Source organism: Lissotriton helveticus, chromosome 2_2, assembly GCF_964261635.1.
Source record: "Lissotriton helveticus chromosome 2_2, aLisHel1.1, whole genome shotgun sequence".
Taxonomy (NCBI): Eukaryota; Metazoa; Chordata; class Amphibia; order Caudata; family Salamandridae; genus Lissotriton; species Lissotriton helveticus.
This window is the reverse complement of record NC_136060.1, coordinates 521,677,844-521,698,441: the sequence shown is the minus strand read 5'-3', so window position 1 is coordinate 521,698,441 and position 20,598 is coordinate 521,677,844.

The window sequence follows — 20,598 nt, the reverse complement described above, 5'->3', positions numbered from 1 at the left end:
TCTGGTATTTCAACAGACTTGGTACAGTAAAAAGTTCAGGAAGGTAGCAGAGTCCCTCTGCCAGAGGTGCCTGTCATGTCAACAGATGAACCCAGGCAAGAGGACAATGGTTGAACTGAGCAGGATTGGGAGATCAGGGGGTCCCTTTGTAAGGATACAGATTGATTTCATCACCATGCCCCGTTGTGAAGGGAAACGATATGTCCTTGTCATTGTTTGCGTATTTTCAAAATGGGTAGAAGCTTACCCTACTCCTCAAAGTGACGCACTGACAGTAGCGAAGTGTTTACTAAAAGAACTGATACCTAGATTCGGAATACCATACATTATTGAATCAGATAAGGGTGGACATTTCCAGAATGACATACTGGCTGAACTCTGTAAGGCCTTTGGAATAAGGCAGAAACTGCACTGTGCATACCACCCAGAGGCTTCTGGAATAGTGGAACAAGTAAATGGAACTATCAAAAACAGACTAGCAAAGCTGACAGATGCTACTGGCATGACCTGGGTGAAGGCCCTGCCCCTGGTCCTGATGGGACTGAGAAGTGTTCCTGACCGCAAGACAGGCCTAAGTCCCCATGAAATCATTATGGGAAGAGTGATGAGACAAGCATGGGTGCCAGGAAGCAAACTGTTGAGTATTACTGATGATTTGGTGCTTGAATACTGCAGAAGATTGGGTGACCAAGTGCGTTCTATCTCTCGCCAGATTGGAGACGACGGCATCCTCAATCCAACGACTCCTCTCCACAGCTTGGTTCCAGGAGATTGGGTCAAAATAAAGAAGCACACTCGATCAAGCTGTCTGGCACCAAGGTGGGGAAAGAAACGCCAAGTAATCCTGGTGACAACCACTGCAGTGAAGGTCGCAGGTGTTCCCCAGTGGATCCACGCTGGACACACCCAGAAGGTATTGCCAGACAAAGGATTTGAAGAAGAAGGGCAACCAGCAGAGGACCCTGAAGGAGCCAGACCAGAAGCAACTGACAACGAGCAGCCCAGCACCAGTCAGGTTGCAGGAACAGCAGACGTTGGCCCAGGAGTAGTTGACTACGAACTGCCAAGAAACCAGCCTGTGGAAGAGGTCCCGGAAACTGAGCCAGAAGTAGCTGAAGACGAGCTGCCAAGCATATGGCCAGAAGAATGGATACCGATGATTGATCTGACCGAAGATCCTATCAGAACAAGAGAACGACTTAGTGAAGGTAGAGAGTGGACTAGTCAGGAAAAGCAAGGCCCAGGCGAAGAACCTCAGCCGCTTGAGATTCACATTAAAACTGAGGAAGGAGAAGGTCAGACAGGGACAGAGCAGGTATTCGATACACCACCGCTAACACCTGATGCAGATAAGGGAGAGACTAGAAATAGAGTGATAGTTCGAGCAGAAGAAAATCAAGAGATCGAAGTGCTTGAACAGGATCAGAGAGGGTTAAAAGAACGGGTTCAGGAAACAGAAACAGAAACAGAGACAATCGAATGCCAAAAACAAAATATTCCTGAACAAGGCCAGATTAGCAACCAGGCAGAAGAATTTGATGCTAGCCCTGGAACTAGTCAGATAAGGGAAGTAGGAGAAGAAAGTGGAGAAGAATTACCACAAGATAAAGAGAACAAGAGAATAAGAAAAGAAAGTGAAGTCCAAGTACCGACTAAGAGACTAAAGAAAAGAAACAACCTTGAGCCTAGGTTTGTAAAAAGATTGAGACTAAGGATAAAGACAGTGGAAGAAAAACGTGCAGAAGCAAGAAGAAGTGCTCGGATAGCAGAGCAAGAAGAAGACTCTTCCAAAAGAAGGAGTGAGCGAATAAAAAGACAAAACAAAAAGTACAAGTCTCCTGAATGGACACTGGTTTTGGAGGAGCTTGAAGATCTTGATATAACTGACGTGAGCGACGGAGAACCCGTCCCAGAGTACTCAGCTGAAGAGGAAGACGAACCACCGTGAATTTGCACAAAGTAAGCTAGTTGTGTAAAAAGCCAAAAAGAGGGGTGAGAACACTCCTTCTGAGCCAAAATGTCTGATTCAACGGTGAATGGTAGACCTAGTTGCAGCCGTTTTAAGACGTGTTGCAAGGTGTGTATATGTAGTGTAGTAGTACTGATAGTTATCTGGATAGGATTAACAATTTTCATTCCCTTTGCTGTAAGTAAAGATACTAACATTGTCCCTACTGAAGTTGTAAATACTGACAATGAGGAGCTAACAACACAGAGTGTAGCACGACATGAAAGAGCTTTGAGACAAACAAAACAGAACTTAGAAGCATCAGATGAGGGAGGACTACATTATCATGGAGTTAAGAACAAGACACACTTAAACGTTTTCGCAAACTTATTAATACACTATGTAGAGACTATGGAAATAGAAGATTGCTATGTCTGCATGAAGCTACCTACTTCTGTGGCTGAAGGCGTGACATACCATCACCTGCCATTGACATATGGAATCTCCTGTAGCATTTTAGCTAGTTTATTTTACAAAAGGGGACCGTTACAGTATTATTATTCTAACAATGACGTGATCTTTTCTGAACTTCCTATACGTGGGAACTTGAATCCTGTACATACCAAAACTGACACCATAAGATATATGGGAGACTACTTTCTGACTATAGGTAACATTGACATAGCAGACGCACACAGAGATAACTTGACTTGTTCTTTGCGTGAGCAGGAAAAGATGTTCCTGAACATGGCAGAGAAAAGGAGAATTAAAATTCAAAAGAAGGCTAATGACGAAAGTCAGAAAAAGCCAAAGTGGGCAGAGAACATGGAAGGCACCTCATCTGGTGGAGCGGGTCCTGCTCTGTTGCTGGATTTTGAAAAGAAAGGCAAGCTATGTCTTCACCGCGAGAAGACTAGCTATTATAATAATGTTTTCATTGGTTCCAGTGAATGCGAACATAATTACAAGGTAATTGGAGGATGGGGTTTCAAAAATGGGTCAGAGCCTGTGTTTCCTGGAATTTATTATATTTGTGGGGACAAGGCTTATTTCAAATTGCCGGATCACTGGTATGGAAGCTGCTACTTTGGCATTGTCTTCCCGAAAATATACCATGTGAATGGAAAAGCTGGAAGCAATGAAGATACTAATGGCTTAGTGCGTAGTAAAAGAGAAAGTATAGGTGAAATTATGGGTAGTATTTTCAGTGCACTGATACCTGGAGTGGGAGTGGTTCTGAACACTCACAGAATTTGCAAATTGTCTACTATAGTAGATGTGCTGTCTACTGAAACAGCTCATGGATTTCTGCTGGTCAATACCGAAATGGTTGCGATCAGATCAATGGTTTTACAGAATCGACTTGCTCTTGACACCTTATTAGCGAAAGAGGGCGGAGTCTGCCGGATGTTGAAGGCGCAACATTGTTGCACTTATATTCCGGATAAAAGTGTACAGATCAAAAGATATGTGAAAAACATTACTAATTTGGCAAAGGAACTCAAACCACTCGAGGTTGATAGTGCCTGGAAGAGACTGGTAGATGGTCTCTCAAATGTAGGTCATTGGCTTGCTAGCATAGGTAAAAGCTTATTATTCAAAATTCTGATGCCAATTGGTATTATAGGTCTTATTATACTTTCCATTTTCTTATGCTGTAAATGCCGCAAGCGCACCAAAAAGCACGAGGTAAATGCAAGAGGAGTGAAACGAAGTGTGGATGAGATTGAATTAGAGGAAGTGAATGATCAGATATACAAAAAGGTGAAGACTTCTCACCCTGCTAAAACTGAGAGAGAAAAGTTAGAACGGTTGCTGGAAGAAATAGAACTTTATAAGGTATGAAAGAAAGTTGGCATCTGGTTCCATTATAATTTGTGATGATAGTAAATATCATCAAAGAGGGGATTGATGAAGCAAAGCTTCGCATATTTTGCGGCTTGCCGAAGTCAAGAACCTCGTTTATGTGTAATAAGGTAACAAAAGCGTATGTTTTACTAACATTTATTTTGTTTAGGCAAAGTTCCCGAAGCTTGCCTATGTGTATTTCTAATGAATTTAATCCGTGTCCTTTAATATGGCCGCCGCTTGTATTTTGGTTACTGCGCATGCGTCAGCCACACTCACGTGTCCTGACGCGTCTGCAGAAGTGGAGGGAAAGTTATGCGCATGCGTAATTCATAGCTGTGCTTATCATGTGGTACTGCTCGTGCCACTGCTCTTGTGATTGTGTCAATGTAGCTAACATTTAATGCAATAATTTTATTTCTTGATGATGAGTTAAAAGTACAAACCCTATGATGTATTTTCATAATGACATTATTATGTATTAACTTGTTTTCGCTTACTTTTCATGTACCGCGGGGAATGGGGGTCCAAACTGATTGGGAGCCATATTGACGGTCTCTTCTGCGCATGACCAGGGAGCATTGAAAGGTGGCCACTTTGGACAGTGGAACTCAGCCAGCTGGCAGCCACAGTCAAGATGCGCCTGGGAAAGCCACCTCTGCGCTACGAGAACGGCGAATGTTGCTCCTCATGTGTTACAATGTTAATATTCTGCACAGTTCTCATGAGAACCCCAAACCTGCTAGGCGGTACCCAAATATGTTAATGAAGGCTTCAAATCGTGTATTGTGATTGGTGTGTTACCCAAATCCTACCTTAGGACCAATCGAAATTGAGGGATTCTGACACTTTGCAACATTGGGAGGTGGTACACTGTCCCCAAACTGTATATCTACCCTGGGTTCACCTAGTGAACCGTCCGACTTGTCTGGTTTAGCTGACCTGTCACTGACCCAACGCACTCAATAGGTGACTGAAGATACAGAGCGCTGCGGAGCACTCTGTCCGAATTTGACCATAGGCTAAGGTTCTACTGAACCTTAAAGTGCTGGCAAAGCACTTAGCTGGGAGTTCGCTGACCCAATCGGGGTCTTGATCGATAGCTGCAGAGCGGGTGGAGCGCAGGCGTTGCTTCCGAACTGTGGGTTCCGGTCCTGTCCTGAAGAGGGTCCTGTCCTGAGGGTTTGCTGTCCTGTCCTGAGGGTCCTGTCCTGATTCCTATTCCGAGGGTATCCTGTCCTATCCTGGGTGTCCATTCTGCACCTGCTGTCCTTTGAGGGGTATCCTTCCTTGAGGGTTTCCTGTCCTTAACTGACCCGTGGCCAGGGTTTGGTTTCCACACCTTTCTAGGTAAATATTGCTCTGAAAACTCTTAAAATCTTGCACCTTCTGAATTTCTAACTTTTGCTTTAATAAAGTTCAACATTGCACATGTGATATTTTCCATGCCTTTCTGCAACTATTGAAAGTCATTTATATTTTTCCATAAGTTTATTCCTATGTCTTCTCATTTGTTAGAAATTATATTTTGCATAGCAGTGTGTCATTTCCTGATATGGTCTAGAACTTCATTGCCTAGATTGTTCAAAGGCCCATTCACCTTAAGTGAAGCGTGTTATTCATTATAAACTCTCCTATAGTCACCCACACTTAGGCTATCCCTGTTTAGATAATACTGACTTGCATAGTATCTTTTCTCGTTACATTTTATTAGTACTTTGATGTTTACTCTGTCATTATTTCTTTATGCCTATGTGATTTACGTTATCTTGGTTATTGATTGCCTTGTTTTATTGTACCTCATGCAAGAAAATAATGAACTTTAGATAAACATTTTAAAACTTCCAGTTGTCCGTGGTCATTTAAACAGTATTTGAATGTTATTGGTTGAGTTTGTATTTTGCTGCCTTTCCTTTACAGCTAGCTCCCTGATTCATTGTGGTCATTAGGCACCCGCATCGGTGGATGGTAAGTCGGGTGCACCGAAAATTGGTAGCAGGGAACACACACACATCAACTTGGTAGAGCTCGTGAAGTCACCTGATCGATGTATATGGTGATTTGAAAAGTATATGGGCCCTGAAGCCGGAAACGGCGAAAACTATTGGTCGGGTGGCCTCGCGCGCTCTATCAGTAACATCACTGCAGCCCCCTCCATGCAGTATAACAGTCACACCACACAAATACTTGTTAACCCCTAAGTGGTAACCCTTACACGGTATCAAAACACCTGTTGCCACGTACGTGGTAACACACGGTAATATTCATGCCCTAACGTTCAAGCGAATGCACATTGCTCCTCAAAGGGCCACAGCCTTTCACGTTACAAGGGAACTGGCTGGCCAATGGTAACCTACTATGGGCATACACACAGCGCGTCAGTAATTACAGAGGCAGGCTATTAAAAAACGGAACCACGTGAACCCCCTAGAAATTAAACTTGCTTTGAAGTTTCCAATCCACTATTGACGTGATCTCAACACTGATGTTACACCCGACAAATGGCCGACCAATGATAACCTACCATGGGCATACATACAGCGTGGCAGTAATGATAGCATGCCAAAAGGTGTGACGGTTTTTCCATTTAGTGTTCATATCTAAAGTTGCCTTTGATGTCAAGCCAGTTCCAGCATGCCACCTTTTATACTAGTACAGCATCATATTTAAAGAAATTAAAACACAAAAACAAACTTTTCATAGCTCTGCCACTACCCAAATTTAATTCCTAGTCATAAAACCACATGACAAGTCTCTGGTGGAGGGGCCTGGTCCCGCGTGCACATACAGGGCATCAGTAATTACACAGAGGCAGGCTATAAAAAAGCCCCATTGAATCAAACTTTCAGTGACATTTCAAAACAGCCAACGAGGCGATCTCCAAACTGACATTACGCCCCATGAATGGCTGCCTGATGATAACCTCCTAAGGTACGCAGAGGCAGGCTAATATAGAGTGAAACCCCTATTATGAGAAACACAATCACATGCAAATTACCACCACGCTGGCGGCAGTGCTGGCACACAGCAGTAGCTTGTAGCAGAGGGACGCATGGAAAAATGGGCTACGCCACACTGCATCTAGTCACAAGTCCACAGCAGCAGCCCACTGTGGTATATAAATAAATAATACCGGATCTATTTTTGACTGGATATGGTAATAACAGACAGCTCAATAAATAAGAGTCAAGATTCGAGGTAGTAGGAGTTTGCAGGTTTAATACAGCATAAAGGACAGGAACAGGACAACCTGCAAGATCTGGGATGGCTAGCTAGCACAACTTTAATAACAGTGCACAAGCATATATACTAAAACAGTTGCATTACAGTACATACGATAGGCGGAGCAGGGGGTGTGGTGCATAGCAGTCGCGAAAGATAAGGGTGAAAGTGGGTGTAACAGGAGGCGTATACATAGACATGTGATGTAAACGTAACAGAATATGTCATAAATGAGGCGGAAACATGGAGGGGGCTACCTAAGGAGCCGGGACCTCTAACCTAATGGTACGCGCAAACTGACAATGACGTGTTACTAGGAGAAGCTGGGGGCTATGACTTCTGCGCTAGGAGCAGAGACTGAAGTCTGGAGAGTCAGGGCGACATGTACCTAAACACTATCTAGTATCTGATGTTTGGAGAACATGTTGATAGAATCCAAAAGTTATCGGGGTAAAGGCTAACAGATTCTAAGACTGGTGCATGCATTATTCTACATGTAGTGCGTGTTGAGGAATATTAAATGACCATTAATACAGTATTTCTCTTACATGGAGACGTAAAGGCTAGACGATGACTGAAACTATTGATGCGATTCAGTAGCTTAGAAATGCAGAGAAGGAGGGCTGGACTGATAACTAGAATCATAACATACTCTTGGCAGACTGGCAGGCAGAGCCAGGCCGAGCCGCGCACTGTGAGGCAGGAAGTAAGTGAAGGGTCAGGAATACAGGTGGGGGCTGTATCGCTCCTCAGCGAGGGCTCAGGAGACAGGAGCTGAATCTGGTGTCCGGGCCCTTTTGAGGCCTAGAAACGGGGACTTTTCAATGAAATAACGTGCACACTGAGAAACGTGGCAACGTAACTTTACATAGGCCTAATACTCGTAGCTTTCACGAGAACTGGAAACTGGCATACTAGAGATGGACACAACTGTAATTGCGTCTTTAATCAAACATGGGGAATACATATGCATATTGATCATGCACACATAACATAAGATGGGGGACACGTAGGGACACAGAACATGGCAAAATTTACTTTTCCACATTCCCTCCTTGTCACTACGTTTCCATCAGGAAACATCAATATTCATGATACCATCTATTATTTCATACAGTATCATTTGTTCGTCTCGAATTTTCTTGGAACTGGATTTAGGATGGGACTTGGGACTAGGAATACAAGAGGTAGCACAAATGCCGCAAATCGCAGGGCCACATTGTATACAGAGGCAGCAACTGAATATGATTGCTACTGCAATACCTAGAAAGGACAATACTTTCCATCCCCAGGCAGAAATTATATTCCAGAACCAACCGGACCATGTCCAGGTGCCTGGATCTTGGTGTAACAGATGGGCAGTATCAGTTTACTATTCACGACAGTACCTAAGTAGGGAAAGACACCTTTATTGATATCTATGTATTGTTCTAGAGCAGTTTCAGTATAATCGACAATCGGGAGGTCTCTCTTGTGTCTAGTACGTACTAGTTGGGAATTCCTATGATAGTCAGGTGGGGCTAGAAAAACTGGTGGCAGTAGGAAGGCAATGTAACAGGTTCCCTCCCAATCGAGGGGCAGACGAACATATGCGGTCTGACCACAAACAAAATAGGAATGACGTGAAGCTTTGAAAATAGATTTCCCACTGTCACTATACTTGACAATAGTAGTACAATCACTATGTCCTACATGTACGGAACCATTATTTCTGACACATAATTCGCCTTTGACTGGTAGTACTGAAATAGCAGGTAAGTCTGGAGTAGAATCAGACTGAACATTCAGGACCATAAAATTCGAAGAATAATTACTCAAATTATAAACTTCATTCTCTAGATCTAACCCTGTTCTATGGGGAAGACCTTGCTTGTCTGGAAAACATGTACTGTTAAGAAAAGACATATCTGTCGAGGATGACGTTAACGTGGACCATGCTCCACATGAACCGTTATGTGAAAATGGATAAGGAAAGAGTGGCAGAACTCCCTTCGGTGTCCGGAAAGGGGGGAGTCGACCACACACCCAACAATTAGTAGCATTGCTGGTCTGGTGTGAATAATGTAACATGCGGATAAAGGAATTATTTCGCATAGCAAGACGATAAGATAGTTCATGAGGAGGCAGATCACTAAACGTATGCTCTACTGTAGTATTAGAAGACTTATTTACATGAGAAACTGGAAAACATAAATGCAATGCATAACTCGTGCAGGTAATCATAAGGCTGAGATATAGCAGAAAACATAAAATAATAATGCAACTTTTAGAGTTCTCACTAACTCTCTCTCTATGGGGGTCTATTTTATACATGTCAGAAACCGGTCTAACCGTTTCACCTAAGGGAGGACTTAGACAATCAAACTGGCTGACTTATTTTACTAGACCTTAATTTCAACTTATACTCCTGTTGCGGAGTTTTCTCTAACAGGGAGGGTTTTGTATCATTGTCTTTTGCGGGACAGTCCTTAAGAATAGTACTTTGGCAGTCTTTAAAATCCTCGGAAATGTTCTTGGAAACAGTCTTTAGTCCATAAAATTTCTTTACGTGAGACAAATGCACCCAGCCCTTCCTGCCTTCCAGTTTGACGGCAGTACGGGTGGCCAGGAGGACCTGCTTTGGCTCCTTCCAGCGAGGCTCCAGCGGACTTGAACGATCAAAGTTCCTTACAAGAACCAGACTTCCGGGAACGATTTCATGCGGTGCCACCTCGGTATTGTCTGGAAATGCGGCGGCAACCTGTGAACGACAAGAGTGTAGGGCAGACATCAAGGAAGCTAGGTAATCTGTCAGCATATTACTAGAAACATCTGTAATACTTCGGGGTCTAGGTGTACCCCACATATTAGGGGGGCGGCCAAATACGACCTCATAGGGGGACAGACCTGATCTGGAATGTGCGACCATGCGCATATAAAACAGAGCGACTGGCAGAGCTACTAGCCAGTCTACACCTTTTTCTTGACAGACTTTGGCAATGCGGATTTTCAGGGTTTGGTTATGTCTCTCTACTAGACCGGCTGCTTCAGGATGGCGTACACAATGGAACTTCCACTGGTATCCTAACAAAAGGGAGATGTGTTTCATGAGCTCAGATGAGAATGGCTGGCCGTTATCAGAATATACGACCCTAGGGAGTCCATAGCGGGGGAAGAATTCACGAACCAACTGCTTGGCAGTGGTCGCGGCTGTGTAATCTGGGACTGGATATGCTTCTGTCCACCTGGACAAAGCGCATACAACTACAAGGACATACTTGAAACCTCGACATCGCTCCATCTGAATATAATCCATCTGAAGGACTTCAAAAGGGTGGTCAGGGGGCTGGAATCCACCTTGTTCCACCGGGACACTTTTACCTGGATTGAACTGGCAACATATCATACAGGTACGGACTTTCTGCTTGGCTGCAGCTCGTAAATGCTTGTTGAACCAAATGTTCTGGATACTGTCTAACATAGCTTTTTCTCCTAAGTGTGCTGGACTATGTGCGGTATTGATAATGACTTGAACCATAGAGTCGGGGAGAAACCATGTGGCTTTTCCCTTCGTCACCCATCCCTGATCTGTCTGGACCCCTCCTTGTTCGGACCATTTCTTGATTTCTTCGGGAGTAGCATGTAACTGGATATCTATGACATCTTGAGTAGGGTCCTTAACTGTCATACATGTAATCGGATCTGGAGTATGTGCCTGTGTCGGATTAACTGAAATGTCTAGAGTCTGTGCTGTAAGCTTGGCTGTACGATCTGCTAGATCATTACCCTGGGAAATAGTGTCAGTAACTTTCGTGTGTGCTTTGCATTTCATGATAGCGATAGATGTCGGTAAATGTATGGCACCTAACAGAGCTTGAATAAGGAGACCATGCTGAATCTTGGTTCCATGAGAAGTCATGAAACCTCTCTCCTGCCAGAGCACTCCAAAGTCGTGTACGACTCCAAATGCGTAGCGTGAATCTGTATATATGTTAACTTTCAGGTTCTTGGCGTGTATGCAGGCTTGGGTCAGAGCAACTAGCTCTGCTGCTTGAGCAGACAGGGTGTCAATACGGTGTGTTTCTATAACTTCAGTGTCAGTAGTCACTGCATACGCGGCTACTAGATCTCCTGTACTTGTTCTCATACATGAACCATCCACATAAAGTGTCAGGTCGGGATCTGGTAATGGAATATCTGTCAGATCTTGTCTTGGCTTAGTCATGGTATTAACTACTTCCACACAGTCGTGTGTGGCAGGATTCGAATTAACTGACGGTAACAGTGTAGCAGGATTTAGAACGTTGCAGCGTCTGATTTCTATGTGTGGCTGGAACAGTGTCAGTTCATAACCTGTCAAACGTGCAATTGTCAAGTGCTGAGTCTGTGTTCGGTTTAAAAGAACTTCCACGGAGTGTGGAACTTGTACTGTCAGGGAATGTCCTAATACTATGAAATCACTTTGTCTGATAGCTAGCGCTGTGGCTGCAACTGACTTGAGGCACGCAGGCAAAGCCTGGGCTACAGGATCTAGGGTGCTAGAAAAAAAGGCACAAGGCTTGTATTGTCCTGCTTGATCTTGTGTGAGAACAGATAATGCTGTACCATCACGTTCTGTAACAAAAAGTGTAAAAGGCTTACTGTAGTTCGGTGTAGCTAGAACAGGAGCTTGGCATAGAGCTTTCTTTAACTCATTGAAACTAAGTGTATGTTCAGATGTCCAAGGGAGGACAGTCGATACGGCTGTCTCCTGTGTCGTTAACTGTATCAGTGGCTTAGCTAGAAATGCATACTGAGGAATCCATTGTCTGCAGTAAGAAGTGAGGCCGATAAAAGCACGTACCTCCTTCTGTGTCTTGGGCTGAGGAAGACTCGCTATTAACTGGATACGGTCTGGTGTCAACTGCCTACCCCACTTGGACAGTAAGTGGCCTAAGTAGATCACTTGCTGGACACAGAATTGAAGCTTCGAAGGGGACACCTTGTGCCCCATCTCGGCTAGGAAATACAAGACTGTAAGTGATGCTCGCTCGCAAGCACGTTCAGAACGGGCTGTGATCAGTAGGTCATCGACATACTGGAGCAGGGCAGTGTCAGTTGGCATGTGAATGTTGTCTAGTTGTCTCTTAAGTGCTTGACTGTAAATGCTAGGACTTTCTGTGAAACCTTGAGGAGCTCGTGTGAATTTATAGCTCCTTCCATTTAAACAAAAACCGAAAAGGTACTGGCTGTCTGGATGAATGGGGACACTGAAAAACGCGTTCTTGAGGTCTATGACTGTGAAAAATGAGGCTTCGGAATCAATGGCTGTCAATAGGGAAGAGATATCTGGGACAACTGGGTACTGGGGAATAATACATTTATTGAGTTCTCGAAGGTCAATCACTAATCGATATACTGGGGGTGCATTTGGATCAGTACGTTTCATGACTGGAATGATCGGAGAATTACATACATTGGAGTCAGTCTCTACAACTACTCCTTGAGCAATGAGCTCGTCAATTATTTTGGATAAGGCTGTTACAGCCTCAGGTGGCAATCTGTACTGTCTGATTCGTGGTAACACTACACCTGGTTTGAGAGTCACACGATGGGGTGTGATTTGCATGTAACCTACATCAGTTGGACCTTGCGCCCATAGATGCTGCGGGACATTAGACAATCTTGGATCAAAATCTCGTAATACATAGTGACCCTTGAAGTCACGTAAAAACAACCGTATTCCCTCTGGGGAGCAGCAAATAACTGCACCTAATTCCTTCAGTGTCTTAATGCCTAACAGATTTTCTGGACATGATTTCGTAAGTAACAGATCAGTAGTACGGGACAATGGACCTACGTCTAGAGTAACTGGCTTAGATATCTCGTTTACAATAGGCTTTCCTGAAAATCCAAGGGAAACATTTCTAGAGCCTGAGAGCGGAGCCCCTGGAACTTCGGCGTGACTTATGGTAGTCCTACTTGCCCCTGTATCAATCAGAAACTTTCTGTCTTTCCCTAATACTTGACTATGAACATAGGGACCTTCTTGATCTACAGGAATCTCGATGAGAGGCAAGCCTACCTCCCTCTCTAGGCTGTTTCATGAATACTATTGGTACTCTGGATACTCTGCCTGAGCATACTGGTACATCTGCTGTGTAACATGCTGTGTTGCAGCAATAGGCTGCGGTGCTGGAACTGTCTGTTGTGCATTCTGTGGCTGAGAAGTCTGTGAAACTTGTTCTTGTCTAGGCGGACGTGGTCTTTCTTTAGTCTTACCAGTAGCTATATTATGTTTCAGAACTGCACACTCGTTTATGAAATGACCTGGCTGTTTACAATAATTACATGTCCCTTTAACGGGAGCTGCAGGATGACTGGCTTGATTCGGACCCCTCTTCTGACTGTCTTGTGGAACAGATTGTGCAACTAGTACTTTCATTTTCGTGTCTTTCATACGTTTTCTCTCGTGTTCTTGCTCTTCTCTGATTCTATTCTGGTGATACTGGAGCATCTGTAACATCTGGGACGGGGTACTAGCTTGCCATGTACTTTCGACTTTTAAAACTCGATTCTTAACTTGTGGACTGGAATTCTCGACTAATTTAGTAACAAAAAGATGAGGGTATGACTCGCTACTCGTCTTCAAGCCACTGTTTATAATGAAACATTTCTCAAACCTAGAATAAAAATCACTAGTGTCTTCGTCTTGTTTCTGTTTACAGGCTGAGATTGCATCCCAGTCTTCCTTTTTAGTGGCTAATAATCTAGGCAAAACTTGTATCAACAGTTCTGGTAATTCTTTACATTTCTCTCCAAGACCGGTACCTGGTACTCGTATCTTATCTTCAGCTTCTAGAACTGCCCAATCGATCTTTTTCTCTCCCACCTCCCATTCTTTTTCCTTGAGTTTTTCGTATACCCTTGCGGGCAACAGGACTTTCAACATTTTAATAATATCTGGATACGTGTATTCTCCCATACGGAGCATGTCTTTTAATTCTCGGTGGAACCCTGCTGGATCTTTGTCGTGACAGGGAATTAATTTCTTCATCTCTAAGAGTTCCATCTTGGTAACTGGGGTGTAAACAAATACTCGTTGCATTTCACCATCTGGTGTCCTGACTGGGTGTACTTCTCGTAGCGGGTTCTGTCTATCTATGTAAAACGGTTTACTTTCTGGAGGTGTGACATGAACAAAATGCGGGTTCAAAAACGTTCTATATTTGCGACGCTGTTCTAGAATGACACTAATTAAATCGGTACCTAGACCTTTCCATTTATACTGGAGTAACTCGTTCAGGACATCATGTAACGGACCTGGATCAGAATGTTGACCCTCATAGAGTGTAATGAGGTGCTGAATCATATACATACCCACCAGTCGCTGCTCGGCTGGGGGCAGTTTCAGAAACATTTGTGCCACTATTTCGTCTGGAAAAGTGGTAGAATCAGAAGTCCATCGGACTGCTGATCGGACTAGTTCTTGTTCATGCATAGTACTTAACTCACTATAACCAATTCGTAATTTCAGGATATGATCGATAGCTTGAAATACTTGTTCTAGAGAACCTTGTTCTGGTGCTGGATGATGAAAGACTTTCTTGTGTTCCAGACGTGAATGGCGGTCTGGAAATCTAGATCTACCTACATACGCTATTCTGGCGGGATTCTCGTCCTCTACCTCTTCTGTAGGAGAGTCATTCTCTTTCTCGCTTACTTGTGCCGTTTTACGTTGTTCGTGTAACCTTATTATTTCCTTACGAATTTTCTTGTACATACTCTCTATACTACTGATGGTTCTGTGCTTACCCTCGGCTATATTATCACTCCACCTTGTCAGGGTTCTCATTTCTGTCGGATCTTTGGACGGGTAATCTTGTTCCCTTATTAAACAATTAATCAGAAACTTTAATATCATGAGCTGGATCTCAGCTTTCCTTTGAGACATGGTTTCGCCAATACTTTCTGGATCATCCCCTGTACGGATGAAACGATATATTCTGTCTAGATCTTCTTTCATATCCGGTAGGGTGTCCAAATACCCGGTCACCCGTCTTACACGTATGGAATATATAACCGTACTATCATCGCCTAGAACTGGATTATAGCGGCATTCAGTAAGGGCTCGTCGGATTTCTGCAACGGACTTATATTTGGGCGTACGCTGTAACGCACGTTCATGTAACTCGACTAACGTTACACGTTGGTGTGGTGGCGGGGTACCAGGAGGACCTCCTCCTGCGGCCCCTAAACTAGAATCGTCGACTGATACTCTTCGTGCTGGCGCGGCGGGAAATTGTAATGTGGGCTGGACCGGGGGTACCGTAGCAGGTACTGCAAAAGATGCCCCGGTGTCTGGAGGAGCAGGAATTGCATTATTTACAGGAACTGGCGGAACAGGATTTGCATATTCTGGGACCGTGTCGTCCAAATAGGACGAAATAAAAATATCAGCTGCGGTCGGTTTGTGACGTAGCTTGATCGGAACTAAGGGTGGCGGAAAATTACTGGATGCCTCCGGGGTCGCTTTTGGCAAGCCCTCGGCAAGAAGAGGATACATACCCTTAATGAGGGCATTCCTCTGTCTGTCTGACTGTTCAGTTTTAACTCGTTCACCTATCTCGATTAATTCCCTTTCTTGGGCTCTTTCTAAGGATTCTCTACTTAATTCTGACTTTCTGATTTCTTTTTCGGTTCTTTTATGAGATTCTTTGCGCCATAACTCGATGGCATCTTTCTGTGACTGTCTGGCTTTCTTTTTCCATAATGCTTCTTCTACTCGCATGATGCACTCGGCATCCCACGTACCTGATACGGGCCATCTATACTTTTCTTCTAACTCTTTGGTGTACTCTACCCATAAATCTAGATACAATATGGCAGTTATGCCATGCTTTTGATACATAAAGTGACCTGGACTGTCCCTAGGCGGGACAGGAACTGCTTCTTCTAACAGACCTTTTCTAGTTTTTAACTGACGTAGTTTGGAAAACAAAGGCATGACTGGACTGTAATCTAGACACAATACAATACACAATGAACACGATAATTACACCACTTTCATACCACGACATTAAAATACATGAAGAACATTTAAAATAACAGTTTTGACAAACTACTACCTGGAATACTGAAAACAGAATACATGAATTTTCTCGAGAACAGAACTGACTAGAACAGAAACTAGATGCACTGCTAAAACAGTACGAACTTACCGGTCTCATAAAAAGACACGTCAGGACCCGCATCCACCGGAGTGGACACTTCGTGTTGGGTCTGTGTACCACCAAAACCCACGGACCAGAGTCAATTAGATTGACCCTGTCTAGATACTACCCCAGCAACGGTACTCACCGGGCAGCAAGAACGGAAGGCCTCGGACTGGACTGGACTGCTTCGACGCCGGACGGACGAACTTCGGACTTCAGTTACGGGTGGGCCTCCGGATACCTCGGACCTTGGACTCTCGGCTTGGGCTCTGGTCGGGACTCGCCGCGTTCCTCCACCGCCTCGTCTGGATGCTGGACCGCAACCTCCGTCTCCTCCGTGGGCCTGAGGGATACTTGAAGCAGAAATATCTGCACGTGCACGGTATGGTTCCGTCACGGCTGCAGAGGATCAGGGGGCCTGCGTGGCTTCACCGGCGCGTGGGGAAAGGGCAAGTCCCTGTTCGGGCACCATTATGTGGTATATAAATAAATAATACCGGATCTATTTTTGACTGGATATGGTAATAACAGACAGCTCAATAAATAAGAGTCAAGATTCGAGGTAGTAGGAGTTTGCAGGTTTAATACAGCATAAAGGACAGGAACAGGACAACCTGCAAGATCTGGGATGGCTAGCTAGCACAACTTTAATAACAGTGCACAAGCATATATACTAAAACTTTTGCATTACAGTACATACGATAGGCGGAGCAGGGGGTGTGGTGCATAGCAGTCGCGAAAGATAAGGGTGAAAGTGGGTGTAACAGGAGGCGTATACATAGACATGTGATGTAAACGTAACAGAATATGTCATAAATGAGGCGGAAACATGGAGGGGGCTACCTAAGGAGCCGGGACCTCTAACCTAATGGTAAGCGCAAACTGACAATGACGTGTTACTAGGAGAAGCTGGGGGCTATGACTTCTGCGCTAGGAGCAGAGACTGAAGTCTGGAGAGTCAGGGCGACATGTACCTAAACACTATCTAGTATCTGATGTTTGGAGAACATGTTGATAGAATCCAAAAGTTATCGGGGTAAAGGCTAACAGATTCTAAGACTGGTGCATGCATTATTCTACATGTAGTGCGTGTTGAGGAATATTAAATGACCATTAATACAGTATTTCTCTTACATGGAGACGTAAAGGCTAGACGATGACTGAAACTATTGATGCGATTCAGTAGCTTAGAAATGCAGAGAAGGAGGGCTGGACTGATAACTAGAATCATAACATACTCTTGGCAGACTGGCAGGCAGAGCCAGGCCGAGCCGGGCACTGTGAGGCAGGAAGTAAGTGAAGGGTCAGGAATACAGGTGGGGGCTGTATCGCTCCTCAGCGAGGGCTCAGGAGACAGGAGCTGAATCTGGTGTCCGGGCCCTTTTGAGGCCTAGAAACGGGGACTTTTCAATGAAATAACGTGCACACTGAGAAACGTGGCAACGTAACTTTACATAGGCCTAATACTCGTAGCTTTCACGAGAACTGGAAACTGGCATACTAGAGATGGACACAACTGTAATTGCGTCTTTAATCAAACATGGGGAATACATATGCATATTGATCATGCACACATAACATAAGATGGGGGACACGTAGGGACACAGAACATGGCAAAATTTACTTTTCCACACCACAATCAACAAGACATGGCGAAACACACGGGCCAAAGCTTCCACTCGTGCCACAGGCACACGGCACTGGGAAGCAGCCGGTCTCCGGAGCCATGCACTCAAAGGCCTCGCACAGCCGCCAGGAGGGGCCACTGGAAACACAGATTGAGGCCCGATGGAAATGCCCAAAACGCCCTCCTGTGATGTCCATTCATGTGACCCCCACAAGGCATAAGACAAACAAACCAACTTCTACTGACTGAATGCTCCCGACTACAACACATCCATAGGTAAGTATACTTGTAAAGCGCACTGTTACTCCATCTCGGAGTGTCCTGGGCTGTATACAGGGGTGGAGAGGTGTGGCTCAGTGGAGAGGTGTGGCTCACTGGTTAGAGGTGGCAGACCTGTAAGCAGAGAACGGCCTGGGACCAGGGTTCAATTCCCGACACGGCAGGGTCGTGGACCAGGGTCAGCGGACTCGATAATTCTCACCTCGGTGCCTACTCTAACCAGGGATCACACTCGGCAACTCTGGGCATTAAGCTTGCCTCATCTCTACAACGGCCCCCCACAGACGCCGGGGATGCCTGGTTTCACCTTGGAGATACCCAGAAAGGACCATCTCACAGGGAAAACCAGGACGGGTTCCCCAGCGGTCTACAGCGCCAGGACACTCGGGTAGAGTAACAGTGCGCTTTACAAGTATCCCACATTTACATTTACATTTACATGGGGTATTTCTGCGCTGTAGACCGCTGGGGAACCCGTCCTGGCTTTCCCTGTGAGATGGTCCCTCCTGGGCACCTCCAAGGTGAAGCCAGGCATCCCCGGCGCTGATGGGACCATTGTAGAGATTAAGCAAGCTATTGCCTAGAGTTGCAGAGTGAAACCCATGGTTAGCGTAGGCACCTCGGCGAGAATTATCGAGTCCGCGGACATTGACCCAAGACCTTGCCGCGTCGGGAATTGAACCCTGGTCCCGGGCCGATCTCTGCTTCAGGGTCTGCCGCCTCTAACCAGTGAGCCACACTTCTCCATGCACCTAAAAGAAGGAAACAACCAGACAGAAGCGCGCTAGGGGTGCAAGGTGGTGCTCAGCCTCGGTGCCCCGCTCAGAAGTCACCGGGGTGGCAATCACCAAAACAGTGCGGATACACCCGTGCAAAACCCACAGAAACGGCCCCCTAAGCTCAGGGCCAAATCAAACGCCCAGCGAATGACAGGGTCCCTCCCCCAGGACAGAGAAGTGCACGTCATACAAGCTCAAACGGTCATCCCCACTCCTGGCGCAAAGCCGGAACAGCAGCCGACCAAACCACTCGAAAATGTTGCATATCCATGGCCCGAAGGCACCGGAGCGCCCCACCTGAGCAACGCATCTTCACCAAACATTCAGGCATGGGGAGATTAAGTGATTTGCCCAGAATCACAGTATGAGGGTGCGACCCCCGGGGCCCAAACCTTGGTTCCCAGCACCAAAATCGGCAGTGTAGCCGACGGACCACATCCTCTCTTTCAGACCAAATGCATTCAGGGGCTCTAGATGGAAAGGTGTGCGCAGGGCTGAAAGCGCACCGGTAAGAAAACCTCTTCCGACACACTAAACACAAAACAAATTGGAGCGCTTTGCACATGCACCGATCACTCTCACACAGCTGATCACGGTACAATAACCCACTATCCTTCAGCCGGCCCTGCTTTGGCCATCTGCGCTCACGAGCTTCCAGCCGCCCTGCAGTAGACTCCTCCACTGCTCCCACGCTGCTCACAGCCGACCCGCTCCACTCTGCCGATAATCCCAACAAAGGCAAAGGACCATAGGTCGCCTCCTCGGTCTTCCGTAACCTGCAGTGGGAAACAAGAAAAGACAAAGAATTATAGCCTCCTAGAGGCTGGAGGGGCAGGCCGTGGAACACAGAATCAAAGAGGCAGACTCCCGCGCTCGCTGGCCTTTTAACCCCTCCCTTGCCAGGCCGGTTCTAACCGGCCTGACCTTTTAACCCCTCCCTTGCCAAGCCGGTTCTAACCGGCCTGGCCTTTTAACCCCTCCCTTGCCAGGCCGGTTAGAAGCGGGACAGAGACCGGCACCGCCTTTCTCTTCTATTCTGAGTGGTAGCCACATCTATATGATGTTCATTCTAGCGTATCTCACCTTCGATTTATTTAAGCCATTGTGGTCATTTTTAACAACTCATTTTTCTCCAAGTCATACAGGCAATTTGTGGCCACAGACCGCCCCCACTTGGTTACCATAACATGGATAGTAATTGGATCCATACCATCTCTCCCTGGTCATGCTATCGCACTGAGGGCCAGATGTAGGTCGGTCGGTAACGGACGAAAATCGGTATTTTCGGCCGTTACCGACCGGAAAATCAGATTTGGTATGTAGGGCCCAGAATTTTACAGATTCGGTAAAATTACCGATCGGTAATTTTACCGAATCTGTAAAATACCGAATCGGTATTTATACCTATTCGGTATTTTTGATATGTAGGTGGGACTCTTCTGAGTCCCACAACCCTTACCGATTCTGTATTTTACCATCAAATATATTTGATGGTAAAATACCGATTCAGGTGTGCATGCACATGTGTGCATGCACACCTGTGCCATATGACAGGCAGACCTGCCCTTAGGGCAGGTATGCCTGCAACATGGCCCCCGAATCTTTTTTGGGGGTGCTAGAGGGTGTCAAAGTGACACCCCCTGCACCCTTGTCAAAATCTGTATTTACCGATTCGGTAAATACCGACCGGTAATGCCCCATTCATTCCTATGGGCTTCAAAG